Below are 15,220 nucleotides of genomic sequence, written 5' to 3' on the forward strand. Positions count from 1 at the left end.
GACACACGGAAACAAGAACGGATCACGGAACAACGGAACCCCATTTTGCGGAACGGAACACGACAATGGTCGTGTGCATGAGGCCTTTGTTGCAAAAGTATCCAGTGCAATGTCTGAACAGCAGTAATCGGTTTTCTATTCTGACAGTTTACAATGTATCAGTCTGGAGCATTCCCCTAGATGCTTTGTTCAGAGATTAATGAAGGATTCAGCTACCGATGCAGGTCCCCTGGGGTTTCCACCCAACTTTCCGAGTAGCTCATCCCTTTACTTATGCTGTAATCCACTCCCAGTTTTGACGTTCTATCATTCTAATCTTCCAGCTTTCCTAGACTCCTGTATGGCACACTTACCTAGTTGTGCAGTGATACAGTGATACATATCCGAAATCCCACATTCCAACCTGGCTAAGAAGATCCCGTGTTCAGAGCTCTAGGAAAGTTGGGTGAAAAGCTATGATGGACGTCTGCAATTCTACAGCTGCCATACAGCTTGTGACTCAACTTTCCCAGACTCGCCTAGTTATACAGGGAGATGGGTACAGGACATTTTCACTGCATACTGTATCTAGGAAGTTTAGCCACTCTGGATTGTAGGAAAGTTGAGTGCCAGACTTGACAAGCATAATTTTTGTGCCATTGCAGTAGTCGCCAAAATGTGCTCGGACTGTCGCTGCGTCACTGCACTAAGTCATATCTGATCTGGATGCCAACAATGTGACAAACCCAACAAAAGGGAATGGTATAGCAGAGCTGGACTGGAGGGTAATGGCTTGATGGGAAAGGTTAATGCCGACATAAAACAATTAACTGATAGAAATGCTGGATTCTCATCAGGACAGGCGGAAGGACGGAGGGTGAGGAACTCAGGACAGAATGAGGACACCACCAGATGTAGAAGAAAGCGCTCGTGATCTGGCATGAGCATCCGCATCGCCCAGTGTAAACATGGCGCTGATCACCGGACAAAAAGCAAATACTTGACTGTGGGCTAATCGCATCCTTTATGTGGCATGACAAATGTGAGGCCGCCAGTAGCAGACTGTCCCGTGTAAATCACAATTCATTTTGTTTGATAAATCGATCAGATTAATGATCATGCGAGCAGATATAGTCTTGACGATTGCTCCATGTAAATGGAGATAAATGAGTGTAAAAGTCAAGAAGCTGAGTATTACCTAACATTACATATGGCAACTGTAAAACTGTGCTCCATACTGCCACTGCAATGTGCCAACCAAGTCCAATGGGCTGTGCAGAGTTAATGCATCTTGCACTAATCTGGAGTTACAGCCTGTATTATACTCCAGAGCTGCACTCACTATTCTGCAGGTGCAGTCACTGTGTACATACATTACTTATATACTGTACTGATCCTGAGTTACATCCTGTATTATACTCCAGAGCTGCACTCACTATTCTGCTGGTGCAGTCACTGTGTACATACATTACTTATCCTGTACTGATCCTGAGTTACATCCTGTATTATACTCCAGAGCTGCACTCACTATTCTGCTGGTGCAGTCACTGTGTACATACATTACTTATACTGTACTGATCCTGAGTTACATCCTGTATTATACTCCAGAGATGCACGCACTATTCTGCTGGTGCAGTCACTGTGTACATACATTACTTATCCTGTACTGATCCTGAGTTACATCCTGTATTATACCCCAGAGCTGCACTCACTATTCTGCTGGTGCAGTCACTGTGTACATACATTACTTATACTGTACTGATCCTGAGTTACATCCTGTATTATACTCCAGAGATGCACGCACTATTCTGCTGGTGCAGTCACTGTGTACATACATTACTTATCCTGTACTGATCCTGAGTTACATCTTGTATTATACTCCAGAGCTGCACTCACTATTCTGCAGGTGCAGTCACTGTGTACATACATTACCTCTCCTGTCCTGATTCTCAGTTGCAGCCTGTTTTACACCCTCGTACGTTGCAGTCTCTCTGTGGGGGGACTAGTTCTATAATAACTGTGTGTTCTCGCTTTCACTGTGTGATTTATTTCCCTGCTCAGCGCGTAGAATACAGATCAGTGATTTCTTCCTGTATTATTTATGATGTTAAAAAAACAACTGTGAGAACGACCACAAATACCACGGGTGACACCCCCAAATACTATTATATACAGTATTAATGTACTAAGGATAAAGGAGGGGGTGCCCATATTATATACAGCCAGTGACCCCTCTGCTGGACCCCCCCCCCCCATGTCCAGCGTGGATTAATGCATCCAGTTAATAGTAAAGATGAGATGGCGATCGTGCAGTGTGGAGGTGGCGCGTGGCTTCCATGCTATACACTTAATTTCAGCACAAAGTCCTATTGATTTCCTGGGAGCGGAGCACAGGGTGACAGATCTCCTGCTTTATCCACCTGATGGGACCTGCCTGCTGCGAGGACTTAATCAGTGCTCAGGGCTACACAGCTTACTGCAAGGTGGCAAGGGAGGAAGGGGGGGGGGGGGATTTAAGGGATTTTCCATATTTTTATCACTGTATAATGATAAGTTCTAGAACCTTTTAGTATGCCTTGTGTTTTAATTCCTTATCGTTTTCAAGATCTCTGCTTGCTGTGAATAAATAGTAGAATGCTTGCTAATGGAATTCTCCCCACCTGTTAGAAAAGTTCTCTTGACAACTAAGCCGTTCACAAAGTGTCCTCCCCAGCGGTTAGCTGAAATCTGCAAGTAATCTAGTGGTAAATGTTTGATTTCTCTGCAGCGCCTCCACTGGGGAGAAAAAGTATTGCATAATGTCCATTCATATCAATGGGCAGTCTGTGTAATGCAGGCTCTTCTAGAGCAAGAGCATGCTCCACCATGGGCAAGTGATGAGGGTCCTAAGCAGAAGACCCCCCTCAGTACCCTAATAGAGCGCACAGAAATCTTAATGTGCACTGCAACAATCACATTGTCTTTTCCAGAAGGACTGACATTGAATTTCCTGAATATTAGTCTGACTCTTAGCTGAGGTTTTGCTACAATTGGATCTAGACTAGGCAATGCTATATTATTTAAAGTGATGCATTTTCCTGGCAATAATACATTGTAACAGACTATCAGGAGAGGAGAGAGATTTGACTTGTGTTTAGTTTACAGAGTATTATCTAGACTGGATACAATTGTAACAAACCCGCAGCTGTGAGAACTATTAAGTCCACACAGGATATTAGCCTCTGGATGTAAACAAGAATGTTCCTATTCACAGATAGCAAGCAGTGACGGTAACATGGTTAAGAATTGAAACAAAGTATGGCCTCATGCACACAACCGTTGTTTTGGTCCGCATCCGAGCCGCAGTATTTGCGGCTTGGATGCGGACCCATTCACTTGAATGGGGCAGCAAAAGATGCTGACAGCACTCCGTGTGATTTCCGCATCCGTTTCTCCGCTCCGTGGTCCGCAACAAAAATATAACCTGTCCTATTCTTGTCCGTTTTGCAGTTATATTTATGGCTGTCCACGCCATACCGGAAATTGCGGAACGCACACGGACGCCATACCTGCTTTGCAGATCTGCAATTTGCAGACCACAAAACACACAATGGTCGTGTGCATGAGGCCTATATTAGACACTTTTCATGTCAAAATGATTAAAGAGGATCCGTCCTCTCTCCTCACCTGTTTGTTTCACTACCTACTTGCATTCCCCATGTAATACCAATTCTAGTGCATCTGTCCATAAAACGGTTTGTTCTGCTGTCCCTCTATTAGTCCTACTAGACGCTTATCAATAAATTGCCAACCGCTGTTAGTCTGACAATATCAAGCCAGTGCTGCCAGTGGTAAACTGTGCATACCCTTAAATCAAAATACCCAGTTAGCTATTCATTCATTAACAAACTTCTTTAGAAATAATAGATAAAGCAAAGGAGATGACTACATACAGATATATACAGCCGCCACTAGAGGGAGCTCAGGAGATTACTACATACAGATATATACAGCCGCCACTAGAGGAAGCTCAGGAGATTACTACATACAGATATATACAGCCACCACTAGAGGGAGCTCATGAGATTACTGCATACAGATATATACAGCCACCACTAGAGGGAACTCAGGAGATTACTGCATACAGATATATACAGCCACAACTAGGGGGAGCTCAGGAGATTACTGCATACAGATATATACAGCCACCACTAGGGGGAGCTCAGGAGATTACTACATACAGATATATACAGCCGCCACTAGAGGAAGCTCAGGAGATTACTACATACAGATATATACAGCCGCCACTAGAGGAAGCTCAGGAGATTACTACATACAGATATATACAGACACCACTAGAGAGAGCTCAGGAGATTACTGCATACAGATATATACAGCCGCCACTAGAGGAAGCTCAGGAGATTACTACATACAGATATATACAGACACCACTAGAGAGAGCTCAGGAGATTACTGCATACAGATATATACAGCCGCCACTAGAGGAAGCTCAGGAGATTACTACATACAGATATATACAGACACCACTAGAGAGAGCTCAGGGGATTACTGCATACAGATATATACAGCCACCACTAGAGGAAGCTCAGGAGATTACTACATACAGATATATACAGACACCACTAGAGAGAGCTCAGGAGATTACTGCATACAGATATATACAGCCACCACTAGAGGAAGCTCAGGAGATTACTACATACAGATATATACAGACACCACTAGAGAGAGCTCAGGAGATTACTACATACAGATATATACAGCCACCACTAGAGGGAGCTCAGGAGATTACTACATACAGATATATACAGACACCACTAGAGAGAGCTCAGGAGATTACTGCATACAGATATATACAGCCGCCACTAGAGGAAGCTCAGGAGATTACTACATACAGATATATACAGACACCACTAGAGAGAGCTCAGGGGATTACTGCATACAGATATATACAGCCACCACTAGAGGAAGCTCAGGAGATTACTACATACAGATATATACAGCCACCACTAGGGGGAGCTCAGGAGATTACTACATACAGATATATACAGACACCACTAGAGAGAGCTCAGGAGATTACTGCATACAGATATAAATCAGAAAGAGAAGAAAAAGACCCCAGAAGTCCCCCAACATATATAACAGGGACAATGCCCGTAAAATAAACAGATAAAGGGGGACACCTAAAAAAGAATGACTCGGTACAAGCTCCGAGCATAACGGCAGAAAGCAGAAGGAAAGAGCTTAGAGTACCATTGGTTAGAAAAATATACACTTTTATTAAATTCATGATAAAAATACACATAGTGAATGCCAAGAATAAGGTAAGGGAGCAGGGGAAAAGAAAACGAGCGCCATCCTGGATGGACACACTGGTCACAACATATAATAGTCTATCAATAAGGTTACTGCGAATATGGGAAAAACAACTACTGATATATGGTACAATGACCAACCCATAGATGCAGACCAGATGAGTAAATAATAGTAGAGGGTGAGTGGAGATCAAAGAAATGGTCAAACCGCCATGGCTATAGTGCATAATGTATGGTACAAAGGACATAGGTCATGCTAAATGTAGACAGTGTACCAATAAATCAGCAATAATGGACCAGGCAAAATAGCTCAACATTGGCAGCACATAGCCATGGCTAGACACCTGTGATCAAACACTCACCAAAATGGGACCAGATGTGAACAGAAAAACCAGGATGGCGCTACCCCTCTATTAGTCCTACTAGACGCTTATCAATAAATGGCCAACTGCTGTTAGTCTGACAATATCAAGCCAGTGCTGCCAGTGGTAAACTGTGCATACCCTCAAATCAAAATACCCAGTTAGCTATTCATTCATTCACAAACTTCTTTAGAAATAATAGATAAAGCAAAGGAGATGACTACATACAGATATATACAGCCGCCACTAGAGGGAGCTCAGGAGATTACTACATACAGATATATACAGACACCACTAGAGAGAGCTCAGGAGATTACTGCATACAGATATATACAGCCGCCACTAGAGGAAGCTCAGGAGATTACTACATACAGATATATACAGACACCACTAGAGAGAGCTCAGGGGATTACTGCATACAGATATATACAGCCACCACTAGAGGGAGCTCAGGAGATTACTGCATACAGATATATACAGCCATCACTAGAGGAAGCTCAGGAGATTACTGCACAGATATATACAGCCACCACTAGAGGAGCTCAGGAGATTACTGCATACAGATGTATACAGCCACTACTAGAGAGAGCTCAGGAGATTACTGCATACAGATATATACAGCCGCCACTAGAGGAAGCTCAGGAGATTACTACATACAGATATATACAGCCGCCACTAGAGGAAGCTCAGGAGATTACTACATACAGATATATACAGCCACCACTAGAGGGAGCTCAGGAGATTACTGCATACAGATATATACAGCCACCACTAGAGGGAGCTCAGGAGATTACTACATACAGATATATACAGCCACCACTAGAGGAAGCTCAGGAGATTACTACATACAGATATATACAGCCGCCACTAGAGGAAGCTCAGGAGATCACTACATACAGATATATACAGCCGCCACTAGAGGAAGCTCAGGAGATCACTACATACAGATATATACAGCCACCACTAGAGGAAGCTCAGGAGATCACTACATACAGATATATACAGCCACCACTAGAGGGAGCTCAGGAGATTACTACATACAGACATATACAGCCGCCACTAGAGGAAGCTCAGGAGATTACTACATACAGATATATACAGCCGCCACTAGAGGAAGCTCAGGAGATTACTACATACAGATATATACAGCCACCACTAGAGGGAGCTCAGGAGATTACTACAAACAGATATATACAGCCACCACTAGAGGGAGCTCAGGAGATTACTACATACAGATATATACAGCCACCACTAGAGGGAGCTCAGGAGATTACTACATACAGATATATACAGCCACCACTAGAGGAAGCTCAGGAGATTACTACATACAGATATATACAGCCGCCACTAGAGGAAGCTCAGGAGATTACTACATACAGATATATACAGCCACCACTAGGGGGAGCTCAGGAGATTACTGCATACAGATATATACAGACACCACTAGGGGGAGCTCAGGAGATTACTACATACAGATATATACAGACACCACTAGAGGGAGCTCAGGAGATTACTGCATACAGATATATACCGCCACCACTAGAGGAATCTCAGGACCTTACTACATACAGATATATAGAGCCAACACTAAAGGGTGCTCAGGAGGTTAATGAATACAGATATATACAGCCACCACTAGAGGGAGCTCAGGAGCTTACAGTATACTGTTTAATCACCATTATGCAGTATTACAGTAGTTTTTCCTTACACACTGTAGCTGCCTGTGCCACCCAGGAGTGCAGGAAAGCTGGGCTGCACAATATGGATCGGGGCAACAGATTTTCAGCCCATACGTTCAGGATATGCTGGGACTTGTAGTTTTGTGTAGTTGCAGGTGCACTATGCACTGACTCATCAGGATATGATGGCTGATAACAGGGAACAATAGATTGCATTCTCCTGCAAAGACCAGAACTGGCTGCCGGTGTCCGGTACTGCGACTGCTGCTTGAAATAACACACTGTGGGTGTCGAGTGAAAGCCAACAGGGAAAGTGAGGCAAGTTTGACATTGACATGGGGGTTAAACAAAGGCACAGAAGGGGCAGAGCTGTATTTGTCATTTGGTTTCATTCACATGTTGCGGCCATGCTGTGGCTTTTGTTGCAATATTTCCAAAATGGTGACTATGCGTTGCTGTAAGGCTATATGCACACGACCGTGGCGTGTTTTGCAGTCCGCAAATTGCGGATCCGCGAAACACGGATTGCGTCCGCGCGTTCCGCAATTTGCAGAACAGCACGGACAGCCTGTAATATAACTGCCTATTCTTGTCCGCAAAGTGCAGACAAGAATAGGACAGATTATATTTTTTTTGCGGTCCACGGAACGGAGCAACGTATGTGGACAGCACACAGAGTGCTGTCCGCATCCTTTGCCACCCCATTGAAGTGAAAGGGTCCACATCCAAGCCAAGCAAAAACTGCGGCTCGGATGCGGACCAAAACCTAAGCCGTGTGCATGAGGCCTTATGTTGGGATTTTGGTAAACTTGAAGCAAAAACTGCAACATGACAGTAACAGGTAAATTAACCCGTTCAATTCTGAAATTACTGGCAGCAATAATGCACATCATTTTGATATTACCATAAGCAGTGGCAATGACATACTCAGCCCTACTACATCTAAAAATGTTTATTTGGCACAATTCCTGGTGGTTATTAGATGCGCCATTTGTGGTTTTAAACAGGGTTGCAGACTGAGCTCACTAACATATGACTAACTCAGCCCTACTACTCTGCATCCAATCTTATGTTAAATCAGTAAGAATGATCCGCGGTTTTACACAGGACTGTCGGTGATCCTATCGCAGCCCCAGAGATCAAAATGAAAAATTCTTCACTTCTACATCCGACATAATTAAGAACAGGGAACCTGTGATTTTACCTAGGACTGGAGGTGCCGATGTAGCAGAGCTAAATGCATTATTTGACACAATAGTGATATCAGGATGTGCTGCAGTCTGCGATTCTATATTTGACTGCAGGTCCATGACTAACTCAGCTTTGCTACATCTGTACTAAAAGAATAAACCTGTTTCTATATCAGAGGCTTTAAAAGCTGCAAACCCTACAGCCCAAAAAACTTACAGGAGAACATGAGCTCTGCTACATCTGTAATTAATGACTGCATATGCAACAACAATCTTTCCCCCGAAGACTTAAACCAGTTCACCACCTAGACTGCTGTATCTCTAATAAAATGACTGAACCCATAGCAGTTGCAGAGCTATAACAATGTACAGACCGAGATGAAAAGTTCAGCTCTGCTACATTTGCAATAAATAAATCACAATGCAAACACTTCACCTCCCGCACAGCAGAGCCGGCACATTGTGGAAAGTATGCACATAGGACAGTCATTACTTATGTGGCGGAGCAGGATGCTGCCTCTTACCTGGGAACCCTCCCTGTACCATGGCTGATGTAGTGGCAGCTCAGCGCGGCTGCATCGCTGGACGGCCAGCTTTACCCTGCAGGAGGCTATGATCCACTCTCTGCTGATTTCCTCCGATGACCTTGGGCCTACGATTGTGATTCCTCCGGCGCGAGATGTGATCAATTAGACAAACGCGGAGCGGAGGCACCGAGGCTCGGCGGCTCGTCTGTCAGCAGATGGGCTCTAACTAGTAAAGTACGTGGTGGCTCGCAGCATCTGACCCACAGAGACGACAGCCCAGCTGCTACAGCGCCTGCATGGGAACAGCATCGCCAATGCAAGGGGGGCCGCAGGGGCCAGTCACAGACTCTCAGGAGGATCAGAGACTCCAACTTCTCCCAATAAAGAGGATGAAGATGGAGCAACTTTCTTCTAGACCTTGTGCTTCAACTCCTCACAGTTCTCTCCAGCTCTGCTTGCCGACAGTGAAAGGGAACATTCTTGTTTGCATGTAGAGGCTGAAAACCTACCCTGATCAGCAACTACTACCGCAGCTGAGGGTTTGCTACATTTCTTTGGAAACAGAGTAACCACAACTATCTGCTGTCCTGGTAGTTTGCTACAATGTATCAGTCTGCAGTTCCCGCTGTTGAGATCACAGGGGGATTGTGTAGACCAGGGATGCTCAACCTGTGGCCCTCCAGCTGTTGTAAAACTACAACTCCCGCCATGCCCTTCAGTAGGCTGATAGCTGTAGGCTGTGCGGGAATGGTGGGAGTTGTAGTTTTTTCAACAGCTGGAGGGCCGCAGGTTGAGCATGCCTGGTGTAGACAGTATATCAAATTCTGTGTGAAGGGGTTTCAGCCTCTCAGAGAACGTATTAATATAGACAGCAAGCAGAGATCTTGAAAATAGTGATTAAACTGATATGCATAAGGGGATATTTGCTAAGTTTAAACATGTCAGAATTTTGTACCACATTAAAGGGCATCTGTCAGCAGTTTTGTACCTATGACACCGGCTGACCTGTTACATGTGCACTTAGCAGCTGAAAGCATCGGTGTTGGTCCCATGTTCCTATGTGCCCGCAGTGCTGAGAACAATTAAGCTTTAATATATGCAAATGAGCCTCTAGGAGCCTCTGTAACTGCTGCGCCCTCTGCGCTTTGACGCTTACACAGTCTGGCCCTGTCAAAGTGCAGAGGGAGCGGCTGTTGCAGAGAGAGCAGAGCCTCTAGGTGTAATGGTAACGCCCCCGTTGCTCCTAGTGGCTTATTTGCATTTATTAAAACATTATTTTTCTCAGTAATGTGGGCACATATGAACATGGGACCGACACAGACGCCTTCAGCTGCCAAGTGCACATGTAACAGGTCAGCCGGTGTCATAGGTACAAAACTGCTGACAGATGCCCTTTAAGGACTTTTGTACCTAGCTCCATGAGGCTCATTATGCATCAAGGTACACCAATATCTTGGTGCACAGTAAGCCAACTAATGGGTGTTGTACGGTTAGACTACAGGGTCTAATGATACATCAGAAGTAGAGATGAGGGAAGCGAGCTCCGGATGCTAAAAAATGTGTTCTAATACTCAGGGGTGCACCATCAACGAGGCCAGGTGAGGCGATCGCATCAGGCAGCACCAGGTAAGGGCAAGAGGGGGGCAGCGGAAGGGCCATGGGCAATGAGCGCTTTCACTGTGGCAAAGGGGTTAGGTTAATAAATTGGCATTGGGGGGGCGGTGTTTCAGTTTTCGCCTCAGGCAGCAGAAAGGCTAGGTGCACCATTCGTCTCCGTACAGTATTAGAATGTATGGGCTCCGATGCGCTGAAGTTAGTTATTCACGAAGTCGCACGAGACGTCCATGAATAACTTCCGTAACTGATTATTACAGTGAAAACCCACTTCAATACTTGGAACCAAACTCAACTTCGGTTCCACGTAGTACCATGGCCCCCGGAGCAGAGTTCGGTTCCAAGGTTTTTCACTTTAAAGGGAACCTGTCACCCAAAAATCGCCTATTAAGCTGTTTACAGTACCTTATAGTGCTGTATAGTCGTTTCCTGATGCACTTTTTGTTAGTTTTGCAGCATGTATGCTCAGTCAGAAATCGATGTTATATTCAGCTGCTGCCCCGTGCTTCAAGTCAGGCTTGAAGTCACGGGGGCAGCGGCCTCGGCGTCTTACATGGCCCTCTCCCCGCCCCCTGCCTCTGTTACTGACAGCCGAAATCCGATTCCGGGACCGCGCTCAACGGCCGCATGCGCAGTAAAGGGCGGCAGGAGCGCGGTCCCGGCTGCCGCGCGTACTACGCGCCGTCTTACTTTCGCCGCACTGCGCATGCGCCCGACATCCTGTATCAAACGCGCCCGCGCCCGGCATCTGGGCGCGGGCGCGTTTGATACAGGATGTCGGGCGCATGCGCAGTGCGGCGAAAGTAAGACGGCGCGTAGTACGCGCGGCAGCCGGGACCGCGCTCCTGCCGCCCTTTACTGCGCATGCGGCCGTTGAGCGCGGTCCCGGAATCGGATTTCGGCTGTCAGTAACAGAGGCAGGGGGCGGGGAGAGGGCCATGTAAGACGCCGAGGCCGCTGCCCCCGTGACTTCAAGCCTGACTTGAAGCACGGGGCAGCAGCTGAATATAACATCGATTTCTGACTGAGCATACATGCTGCAAAACTAACAAAAAGTGCATCAGGAAACGACTATACAGCACTATAAGGTACTGTAAACAGCTTAATAGGCGATTTTTGGGTGACAGGTTCCCTTTAATAATCAATTAATGAAGTTATTCAATGAAGTCTCGCGCGACTTCAAGAATAACTAACTTCGGCTCATCGGAGCCCATACATTATAATACTGTACGAAGACGAATCTCTGTACAGTATTATAATTTTTTTTTTTTTAGCGAAGCGACTTTGGATGCAGGATTTGAAGTCGCTTCGCTCATCTCTAATCAGAAGCATCATCCAGCGTGAGCCACTTCGATAAGTTTGGCGCATTTTCAGGCTGTCTAGTTTATGCTGTCTATGGGGCGTGCTTGTGTGGCGGTTCTTTCCCTCTAAAAATCCACACCAGAAATTCCAAGCGGCCCCTTCGATTTCTTCTGCAGATTTGCACTTGCACAGGTCACAGGGATTACGCCCCATTCAATAGACTAAGGCCTCATGCACACGACCGTTGTTCTGGTCCGCATCCCAGCCGCAGTTTTTGAGGCTCGGATGCGGACCTATTCACTTCAATGGGGTCGCAAAAGATGCGGACAGAACTCCATGTGCTGTCCGCATCCCTTGCTCCGTTCCGTGGCCCCGCAAAAAAAAAAATATAACATGTCCTATTCTTGTCCATTTTGCGGACAAGAATAGTCATTTCTACAATGGGCCGTCCGTTCCGTTCTGCAAATTGTGGAAGGCACACGGGCGGCTTCCGTGTTTTTCAGATGCGCAATTTGCAGTCCGCAAAAAACTGTACGGTTGTTTGCAATAGGCCTAATCCTCATTTAGCTACTGGTTTCTACAGCAAGAATGGTCGTGTCAGTTTTCCACCACATCCAGGCAGGAGGAAATCAGTAGCGCATTGACCACAGTGTAAAGTCCCATCAAAATCAATTGGATGCTAATGTTAACCATATTTTGACACCCCAAGAAGCTAACCCCGACTATCAATGTAACAAAAACATTAAGCCGGAAGCCCATCTCCACACTGGTGACACCCCCAAAATAATGGTGAGCAGCCCTGTCCACCCAGTAACCTTACAAGCATATTCCGGCAAATAATTGTTGTTTTTTGTAAAAGGAAAATTCCTCAGGATTTTCAAGATCTCTGCTTGCTATCATTCATTTTTCTCCCCCCCCCAGATTTGTGGGGATACAAATCTGCCCTGCTCATGTCGTTCCAGCACAATTATCAGAGATGTGCCTTGTAACAGCCTTGTGTCCATCACATGTCCACGATACATTGTATCCACTGGGACTTACAAAGAAGGTTCCTATTCATTGACTGCATGCAGAGATCGGTGAGAAATGGATACAGAAATGATATTGAAAAATTGTGTATTTCTGTTATACAAAGTAGCATTTATTTGCTGAAACTGGAAAACCCCTTTAAGAGTTTGCAAACCTAATGTCAATTTCCTCTACTGCTTATTGACATATTGTCTGGTGACCCATGAAATGCTGGAAAGGATATTCTTGATTCCGCTCATTAAGTCAGAAAACGTACAAATGAACAGATTGATCCTTGCAACAGTCACTATGCATTGTAGATAGGTGCTGCAACAGTGACACCCAGTGGCAAAATCAGGAAATGCGCACAAAGGTGAAAAAGCTGGAAGTGACTAGGCTCTACAACGTGCAAATGAAATGTCTGCGGTTTTACCCTTTTCATTTCTTTATTACTCTGAGCAATGTAAAACAAAATAAAAATGTCTTGCTGCCTCCTGGAAACCGTCAAAAAGCTGCCATTGATGGATCAATAGATTTTCTTGTGTTTTGACTGCATATTTTTCTTCCGCTATTAGCTATATTCATTTAGGCTAGGGAAACCTGTGTGACATTAGGGTTGCAAATGCTGCGCGGCTGGTGGCTGCTAATGAGAGTGAATGTGGTTAAGCAGGAATCCAGCTGGCTTGGATTTCTGGCGACTGTCATGTTGCAGGTCACGATGCGATCACATTCATTATCCTTTGTGCGACTTATTAATGATTAGTGTTGAGCGAACTTGTGATTTGCAAGTTCGGCGTTCGGGTTATCTAAGAATTCCGTAATGGATTGAGGCATTCTGTTTTGCATTCGGTCATAATAGAAATCTATGGACCGCATAACGGATCCGTGTGGTTTCTGTTATGCAGGAGTCCAGACGGATCCATTATGCCGCCCATAGACTATTATGATGGCTTCCGTGGTGCATGCCGTCATAGAATTCTGTTATGGTCCATGGTAACGGAATCCATGACAGAATTCTTCAATAACCTGAGTGCTACACTTGCAAATCACAAGGTCGCGCAACACTATTAATGATACATTTTCAATCTGATCTCAGACGACTACAAGTTGCAGAGTAGTTCTAGCCTAAAAGAACACTAAACTGAGGGAAAGTGATTCAAGTCAGAGCAGAAGGAAGCAAAATGGATGCAAACTGAACGCGACGCCATATAACTGAGGCATTTCTGCAATAAATTACTTGCATAATATGATGCTACACAAAGGCACAGATGGGTCTGGATAGATTGGAGGTTTGGGCAGAGAATTGGCAGAGGAGGTTTAACACTGACAAATGTAAGGTTATGCACATAGGAAGGAATAACGCAAGTCACCCGTACATACTAAATGTTAAGACTGACATAGAAAAGGACTTGTAGCAACCAGTGTCAGGCAGCTGCTGCCAAGGCCAATAAGATAACAGGGTGCATCATAAGGAGCATAGATGCCCATGATGAGAACATAGTCCTGCCACTTTACAAATCACTGGGCTCCTGTGAACAAGACAGAGCTGGAGAGGGTTCAGAGGAGGGCAACTAAAGTAGTAACTGGAATGGGTGGACTACAGTACCCAGAAAGATGATCAAAATTAGGGTTATTCACTTTAGAAAAAAGACGAATGAGGGGAGATCTAATTACCATGTATAAATATATCAGGGGTCAGTACAGAGATCTATCCCATCATCTGTTTATCCCCAGGACTGTGACGAGGGGACATCCTCTGCGTCTGGAGGAAAGAAGGTTTGTACACAAACATAGAAGAGGATTCTTTACGGTAAGAGCAGTGAGACTATGGAGCTCTCTGCCTGAGGAGGTGGTGATGGTGAGTACAATAAAGGAATTCAAGAGGGGCCTGGATGTATTTCTGGAGCGTAATAATATTCCAGGGAGTCATTCTGATGCCTGATTGAAGTCGGGAAGGAATGTTTTCCCCTAAAATGAGGAAACTTGGCTTCTACCTCAAGGAGGGTTTTTGCCTTCCTCTGGATCAACTTGCAGGATAACAGGCCGAACTGGATGGACGGAGGGCTTTTATCAGCCTAACAAAATATATTATAGTGGCAAAAAGAGTGCCCATGGCGTTACACAAAGTGCCAGTGGCTCAGCAATATGGAGGTGCAGAGACACTCTGCGCCCCGTTAACCCTTCGTGTTTACATGACGCCTATAGGAATTAATAGTAACTTAACTTTAAAGGGGTTCTGCAGTTTTT

General features: G+C 45.1%; 1 protein-coding gene across 1 annotated transcript in view; it reads right to left on the reverse strand.

Annotated features, from left to right (window-relative positions):
• PATJ (PATJ crumbs cell polarity complex component) overlaps window positions 1-15,220 on the reverse strand; it is a 195,574-nt gene that overhangs the window by 63,533 nt on the left and 116,821 nt on the right. The window lies entirely within an intron of this gene.

Source organism: Bufo gargarizans, chromosome 7, assembly GCF_014858855.1.
Source record: "Bufo gargarizans isolate SCDJY-AF-19 chromosome 7, ASM1485885v1, whole genome shotgun sequence".
Taxonomy (NCBI): domain Eukaryota; kingdom Metazoa; phylum Chordata; class Amphibia; order Anura; family Bufonidae; genus Bufo; species Bufo gargarizans.